The sequence below is a fragment of the Heterocephalus glaber genome, unplaced genomic scaffold (genome assembly GCF_053883595.1).
Source record: "Heterocephalus glaber isolate CG9 unplaced genomic scaffold, H.glaber_assembly_v1.0 deba00000937, whole genome shotgun sequence".
Classification (NCBI taxonomy): domain Eukaryota; kingdom Metazoa; phylum Chordata; class Mammalia; order Rodentia; family Bathyergidae; genus Heterocephalus; species Heterocephalus glaber.
The window spans coordinates 15820889-15829318 of record NW_028258173.1 but is presented as its reverse complement, the minus strand read 5'-3'; the positions used below and the strand labels follow the sequence as shown (position 1 = coordinate 15829318).

At 43.4% G+C, this 8430-nt stretch overlaps 1 long non-coding RNA gene and 1 other non-coding gene across 2 annotated transcripts; both read left to right on the top strand.

The window, feature by feature from the left end:
• The first annotated feature begins 105 nt into the window (after window positions 1-105).
• On the top strand, window positions 106-178 carry Trnar-ccg (transfer RNA arginine (anticodon CCG)). The gene has a single exon. It is a non-coding gene; the product is annotated as a tRNA-Arg (tRNA).
• Window positions 179-4191: 4013 nt separating this feature from the next.
• On the top strand, window positions 4192-7855 carry LOC147828783 (uncharacterized). The gene is made up of 2 exons (XR_015450296.1): window positions 4192-5010; window positions 7110-7855. It is a non-coding gene; the product is annotated as an uncharacterized LOC147828783 (long non-coding RNA).
• The last annotated feature ends 575 nt before the right edge of the window (window positions 7856-8430 follow it).

Here is an 8430-nt window from a genome sequence, read left to right as displayed (position 1 = left end):
GTTTATTACTCGCTCAGGACCCTGGGCGAGATCCTGGTGCGTGGGGGCGGGGCCGCGATGATGGCATCACGTAAGGAGACGGTGTGAGAATGCTGATCCCGTGGTGACCCAGTGGCCTAATGGATAAGGCATCAGCCTCCGGAGCTGGGGATTGTGGGTTCGAGTCCCATCTGGGTCGCGCTGTGTCTTTTCTTAAAGTGAAAGGTGATCACAGATTTTGAAACAAGTATTTCGCTTCTGTGGGAGGGATCTCGCGATCGATTGTATTAGAAATAACAAGATGTATCTAAGCTTTTTAAAAAATACTTTAGGTGAATGCTAAATCTGCCCCGAGAGAGGAGTCTTTTATTCTTTTCAAACAAATTTCCCTCAGCTTGAAGTTTAACTGACAAATAAGAACCATATATATGTTTAAGAAGGAGCATTCACCTACCTTAACTAATACAGATTTTAAATTTTTCTCAGTACTGATATTTATTTGTCATTATTTTCATTTATGTATTTCTGTTTTATTTTTATTTTTTGCATTGCCGGGGATCGAACCTAGGGACTATACTGATTTTTAGAAGAAAAAGGCCTTAGGAAGCACAAAGTGGCCTCTGGACAAAGGCACAGCACCCTGTTCCGCCTTGGGCAGCTCTGCTTGAAAGCGTTCTCCCATCCTTATCCCAGTGGCTGCCTCCAGGTTTCCAACACTAAGTGGCCTTTACAGAAAAATAGCGGTGCTGCTCCAATATACAAACGCAATTAGCATAATCTATAGTTTCTATACTCAGATTCATATAGTGCAATTGTTACTATGTCAAAGTTGAGAAAAAAAGTAAAATTACTAAAATATATCATATAACACTAAAAATATGGTTTAAGTACACCTGTAATCCCAGTACTTGAGTGGGTGAGGCAGGAGGATCACCAGGAGCTCAAGGCCAGCTTGTCTCAAAAATAAAATAAAGATAAGTTTTAAAAATCAACTTGAAGATTTTAAAAAACTGTTTTTGCTTTTTGAGACAGGGGCTTGCTTTGTAGTTCAAACTGGCCTTGAACTCACTATGGAGCCCAGGCTGGCCTGAAACTTTTGATCCTCTTGCCTCAGCCTCTGAAGCAGTGGGATTACAGGTGTATGCCACCATGCCCAGGTCTCAATTTGAAGATTTTTAAATGCTCTGCTATATATCCTGATAGTTTTGCTTTCTTTAGTCTGGTTTTCAACTGGGCCAGTTTTTCCCCCCAGGGACATTTGGCCAAGTCTGGACACATTTATAATTGTCACAAGTAGGAAGAGGGGATACTACTGGCATCTAAAGATCAGAGGCTGAAAATGATGCTGAACATCTGGCAACATGATCCCAGCCCTCCAGAGGCTGAGGCAGGAGGATCACAGTGAGTTCAAGGCCAACCTGGGCTACATAGTGAGACCCTGTCTCAAAAACAAAATCAGACAAACATCTAACATCACACAGGGTAGTCCCCACAACAGAAAGTGCTGCAGCCCAAAATGCCAACAGTGCCAAGGTAGAGATGCTGCCCTGAGAACTGGAGATCATGTGGCTGTATTACAGATCAGCCGTGTTGAGATATCCTAGAGCCACCTCCATGGGCCCAGCTTTTATATTTTCTTCGTAGTTTCTTGGGGATTGGGGGTTGGGAGTAGCGTGAAGGAGGAAGGCAAAGGTGCTGCCAAGCAGACCTCGGGGGTCCGGGAGTGTCCTTGGGTCTCAGCGGGATTCGGGGAGAAGCTGGAACCAGGTGGGCAGTAAACTCCACACTTGCATTAGGGTTTTATGTGCACTATATATCGACAGCAATTATATGTTAGATTCCTAAATAGAACACCATGTAATTAAAAACAAATCATGACCCTAATTAATATACTGTACTTAATTTTTATCTGGCTGAATTTAAATGAAAGGATTTTATTCAAACACTTCCAATAACTACGTTTTGCCATATTCTCCCATTTCCTAAGGATTCTATCTTTGAGTTTCCCGTGAGGTAACTAGATTTGTCCAAGTAACTGGATCCATAGTCATATAAGGCTAATGAGCACAATTTGTTAATGTTTACAAATCTTCAAATTGATATTCTTTGTTTATTTTCTTTTCCTTTCTTTTCTTTCCTTCAGTACTGGGGATTGAATCCAGGGCCTTTGGACTGAGCTATGTCCCCAAGTCTTTGTAAAAACGCAAAAAATTTTGAGACAGTGTCTCATTAAGTTGACCAGGCTGGGCTTGAACATCCCATCCTCCTGCCTCAGCCTTCCACCGTCTGGGATTACAGGTGTGTCCCACCAAGCTCAGCTTCTTCGAGTTGATTTTAAACCACATTTTAAAAATGTTCCATAATATATCTTACATTCTGTTTTTATTCTTAGCTTCAATACAATAAATCGGATACACCTACCAGTAGTTAAGACCAGTCAATTTAATTCCAAGCTCTTATTCCAAGGCCTGGCACACGAGGTGAGAATGGGTGGGACATGCTGGGATTCATGGGATGATATCGAAACCTGAGTGACTGCAATATCAAAGATGGTATTCTTGGGGCCTGGAATTTAGCTCAGTGGTTCTGCCGCCTGCCTTGCAAGCGCAAGGACTGGCGTTCAATCCCCGGTCCCCCCCAAAAAAGGAAAGAAAGTTGGTATTCTTAGGAAATGAAAGAATGTGGCAAAATTTAGTTATTTAAAGTTTTTGCCAAAAACTGTCCTTTCATTTAGATTCTTCCAGATAAAAATCAAGTATTAATTAGGGGGGGTTTTGGGACCAGAGATCGAACTCAGGACCTTGTGCTTGCCAGGCAGGTGCTGTGCTGCTGATCTAAATCCCTGGCCCTAGGGTCATTATTTTTAACTACAGGCTATTCTTATGAGTTTAAAAAATAAGTCTAAAGACTGGGGATTTAGCTCAGTAGCACTGCACCTGTCTTTCAAGCTCAAGGTTCTTAGTTCCATCCCTGGGACCAGAAAAAAAGAAAAAGAAAAAGAACTCTAGCTCATACCTATAATCCTAGCTCCTTGTCAGGTTGAAGCAGAAGGATCAAAAGTTCAAGCTCAGCCTGAGCAACTAATTTAGTGACAGTGAGACCCTGCCTTAAAATAAAAGATTAAAAAGATGACTGGAAATATAGCTCAGGGTGAAGAACTTGGGTTCAATCCCCAGTACCATGAATAAACAAATAAAAATTTAAAATGATTATCAATATGTAACATACACACAAAAAAGTGACATAAGTGTGTAGTTCACCCAATGTTCACAAACTGAACACACAAGTGCAGCCAGAATTCAGCTCAGAAACCAGGACATGGTTCAACTTGGTTCATTGTGGTCATCTTCCATTCCTGTCCCCTGTAATCACTTCCTCCTTCCAGGTGACAAGTGGGCTTCAACTTTTTGTGATTTGTTGGTTTGGTTTGGTTTGGTTTATTGATTTAGGATCTCACTATGTAGTCCAAGCTGTCCTGGAATTTATAATCCTCCTGCCTCAGCCTCCCCAGCTGTGAGATTACAGCCCTGTGCCACGATGACTGGTATATGGGCTTACTTCTAACAGCAATAATTGCCTTGGCCAATTTTTATGTTGATCATTTTGGGATTTTAGTTTTTGTTGGTTTGCTTATTTATTTATTTATTTATTTATTTTATGTTTTGAGACAGGTCTCACTATGTAGTTCAGACTGGCCTCAAACTTGCAGAGACCCTCCTGCCTCAGCCTCCCTGAGTGCTGTGATTACAGGGATGTGCCACCACTCCAGCCAGAATTGTAGCTTTTTGGGGGGGGGGTACGGGGGATCGAACTCCGGCCCTTTCGAGGCAGGTGGTGGAACCACTGAGCTAAATCCCTGGGCCTGCTTTTTCTTTTTTTTTGAAACAGGGGCTCATTATGTAGCCCAGGCTGGCCTCAAATTCATTATGTAGCCCAGGATGCCTTGAACTTGCAGTGGTCCTCCTGCCTCAGCCTCCAAGCACTGGGATTTCAGGCATGGACACCAAGTCTGGCCAAATTTTAATTTTTAAACGTGTGGATAAATATAAATATTTATTAGCATTGTCTTAGCCCAACTTCTCAAAACTCATTTAAGACTGTCAGAAAATACACTAGAATGTATATTAAAATAGATAAATGTTAATATTGAAAGTTATACTTTAAAACTTACCAGATTCCAGCCTTAAAATAACAGTAAGGCCTGGCATGGTGACGCACTCCTAATCCAACACTCTGGGAGGCTGAGGCAGGAGAATCAAAAGTTCAAGCCCGCCCCAGGCGATTTACCAATTAATGAGACCCTGTCTGTAAATCAATCAATCCATCCCTAGTTCAGAAAAATAAAGTAAAAATGACATTTTTGGCCCCGGGGGTTTAGCTCAGTGACACCACGCCTGCCTCGCAAGCGCAAGGTCCTGAGTTTGATCCCCAGTACCAAAAAAACCACGTCATTTTTTTCTTCTCTTGGAAATTCCACAGAAGCAATGAGAAGAATGGGAATCAGAACCACAAGCCTCACCTTCAACCAAACTGGGAAGATGAGAAAAGCGCGGCCCAACAGTCAGGAGCCAGCACAGGCAGGGGAGGCTCTGGCCGCAGTCTCAGGACCTGCCAGCAGAGGGCCTTCGGCCAAAATTAGGGTCGCGCCCTGCGGGCCCTACCGCAATACCTCGGTGTCAGCACCCGGCTCGTCGAGAGTACAGCGCCTCGTCCTCCCACGGCGGTCAGGCCCGACTTCTCGGGCTGGTTCGCATTCCTCATCTGCAGGCTTGGTTCACGCTGCCGAAGTCGCAGCGCACGGCCCGGGAGCACAGAGAGGATCGGCGGGGGGGTGGGGTGGGGGAGTCCCCCTGCCCAGGGTGCGGAGCAGCAGGTACCTGCTGTGCTCCCCGCTCGGGCGGGCGTTCTGCGGTCAGCCGCGGACAGCCACACGCGGTGGAGAGCGTCTAGGGAGTGAAGAAGAGAATCGCCAGAGAAGTTTTGGTTTTCCTCGCCGGGGTCCTGGACCGCTGACCCTTGGGGTGGCCGCTGGTAGGTGGTCAGGGTTAGTTGAGATGGAGCTCCCGGGAAGGGATTAGTGGTATTTATTTTATTTTTTTACTTACTTACTTTGCCATACTGAGGGTTGAACTCTGGGGCGCTCTGACTTCCATCCCAACACTTTTTTATTTTGACATAGGGTCTAGCTAAATTGTCCAGGTGGGACTCGAATTTAGGAGCTTCAGCCTCCCTAAGTGCTGGGATTACAAGCATGTGCCACCATGCCCAGCCTAGATTAGTGTCTTTGTAAGAAGACTTGATAGCCGGTCCTGGTGCTGCATGTCTGTAATCCCAGACCTCTGCTGAGGCAGAATAATCGATACAAGTTCATAGGCCAGCCTGGGCTACATAGCGAGTTCAGGGCCAGCCTGAGTTACACACTGTAGTGAAACCCTATCTCAGAAAAAAGGGCCGGGAGTGGTGGTGCACACCTGAAATCCCAGCACTTGGGGAGGCTGAGGCAGGAGGATCTTTGAGAGTTTGAGGCCACCCTGGGCTACACAGTGAGTTCAAAGCTGTCCAGGACTACATAGTGAGACCCTGTCTCAAAAAATAAAATGAAACAGAGAGAGAGAACAAGTAATATATATTCATGTCTGAATAAGTAGGTAAGCAAAAAGAAAAACATCAACTATAATCCCATTGTTTAGATATAAGCACTATTAATATGTTGGTGTATCAATTTCCACGTTTTTTGTTGCTTACGTGTACACATAAATGTTACATAACGTCTGCCTGTAAATGTGGGTTGATGGCATTACATATACATTTTATGAGATGATTTTTAAAAATTTAATATATATCATCATCCTTAGGAGATCACATTTTTACCACTTAGTACTGAGGACTGAACCAAGGTCTCTCATTGAATTATATCCCCAACCTTTTAAAAAAAATTTTATTTTGAAACAGGATCTTGGTAAGCTGCTAAATTGCCCAGGCTGGGCTTGAACTTTCAATCCTCCTGTCTCAGCCTCCTGAGTGCTGGGGTTACAGACCTGTGCCCACTCCCACCCTTTTTGGAGATCTGGTCTCTTGAAATGCCACAGGCTGATCCCATACTTGCGATCCTCTTGCCTCAGTCTCCAGAGTCCCTGGATAAATTTGTGCATCACCACACCTGGTTTCCCATGATCTTTTTTTTTTTTGGTACCGGGGATCGAACTCGGGTCCTTGCACTTGCACAGCAGGCGGCCAAACCACTGAGCTAAATCCCCGGCCCCGCCATGATCATTTTTAATGAACAAATACCTAGATACTGAATTGCTGAGTTGAAGGATATGATAATTTCAATTTTTTGGCTACATGTTGCTGAATGGACCCCCAGATGTTTTGTATCAGTTTACACTAAGTAGCCTGCAGTACAAAGTGTGCAGTAATGGCTGTTTCCATGCATTGAGCAGCACCCTTATTTTATGTGCTTGCTGTTCAAAAGTTATTTTTTTAAAGGTTTTTGTCTTTGTTTCCCATGGTATTTCTTTGCTGGTGAGATTGCACATTTTTTCTTTTTCTTCTTCTTCTTTTTTTTTTTTTTTTTTGCAGTACTGAGGATCGAACTCAGGACTTTGCACTTGCCAGGCAGACGCAGCACCACTGAGCCACATCCCTGGCCCTGCACATTTTTCCATAAGTTTATTGTGCATTTGAATTTCTTTTGTTAATTGCCTGTTCATATGGTTTGTCTATATTTGTTACAAATATTTCCTCAGACCATTTTGCTTAATTTTTATCCTTTCAGTGATCTTTTTTTTGAGACATGGTCTTACTGTGTAGTTCAGACTCACTTTGAACTCACTAGAGATTTTTCTTTGGGGGGGTACTGGAGATCGAACTCAGGTCCTTGCGCTTGCAAGGCAGGCGGTGAAACCACTGAGCTAAATCCCCGGCCCTCACTTTGAACTCATTATGTTGCCTGGCTGGCCTCGGAATTCACAGTGATCCTCCTGCCTCAACCTCTCACCTGCTATGCTTACAGGCATGCACCCCACACCTGGCTATCCTCCCACGTACTTTAAATCTTCCCTAGATTACTTGCAATTCCTAATACAGTGTAAATCTTATGTAAATAGTTCTTCTACTGTTTTGTTTAGGAAATAATGAATGAGAAGGAAAAGTCTGTTCATATTCAGTACTGAAGCAATTTGCAGGGAATATTTTCTATCAGAGGTTGGCTGAACTCGTGGATGTGGAACCCATGGATACAGATGACTGAGTATATTGGGCTGGAGATTTAGCTCAGTGGTTCCACCACCTGCCTCGAAAGCGCAAGGACCGGAGTTTGATCCCTGGTACCAAAAAAAAGTTTCAGAAGGACCTGAGTTCAATCCCTGGTACCAAAAAAAAAAAAAAAAATTTGCCAGATGATTGCATATATATGTATGTGGTGTCTCCCAGTAACCTCCTATAAGCCACTCCTTTCTAAAAATAAAAAATAAACATAAAAAATAAAAAAGGGCTGGGGATGTAGCTCAGTGTGAAGTCTCTGAGTTCAATCTTTATTATCGAGGAAAAAAGAAGTATAGAATGACTTGAAGAACTCAGGAAAGAGCTATACTTATAATTAGTTTTGTTGTTGTTTTTGTTTTTGAGACAAGGTATCTCTGAGTAAGTCAGGCTGGCCTTGAACTCACTAATGTATCCCAGGCACCTCAGACTCATGGCAATCCTCCTGCTTCAGCCTCCCTTGTGCTGGGTTATAAGAAGGACTAGCCACATGAAGAAATATAGAGCAAGGCCAGGGATTTAGCTCAGTGGTTTCGCTGCCTGCTGCGCAAGCGCAAGGACCCCAGTTCAATCCCCGGTACCACAAAAAAAAAAAAAAAATTAAAAAAAGAAATATAGAGCAAGGTCTGGCAGGGTTCCAAATGTGGAACTCCCATGTCCCCTCCATGAATCCAGGCATAACTCCCTCCTAACACATCAATTTGGTCACCAACCAGAAAGCTCAACTGAGCTTCAGAGTCCAGAGTGGGTTCTTTTATTTATTTTTTAATTAAGTAGGTGTGACTGATTTAAATTACTGGCTATGCACTGAACTCAATCCCCAATAACCTTCTCCTCCCTAGAGATTAATAAGCCAGCTCCAAGTCCCTACAGCTGACCCTCTCATGATCTTTCTGGTGGTCCATCTGATGCTTTCTCAGGGCCCTAAGAGAGTCACCTCAGTAGCATAAACTCAGGTGTGATCCAGGAAGCTCATGAATGACAAAACTATTTCCATCATTTGGGAAATTCCAACACATAGTATATGCTCAATAAATATTTGCTAAGCAAAAAAGATACATTCAAAATTCCATACATGGTCAGAGGATAAGATGTCAATTAGGTACTTGGGTTCTTCCACCTGACAGGAATCCACACCAGCTACAAAGAACACACGAGGCTGTGGGAAACCAATGCCATCAAATATTC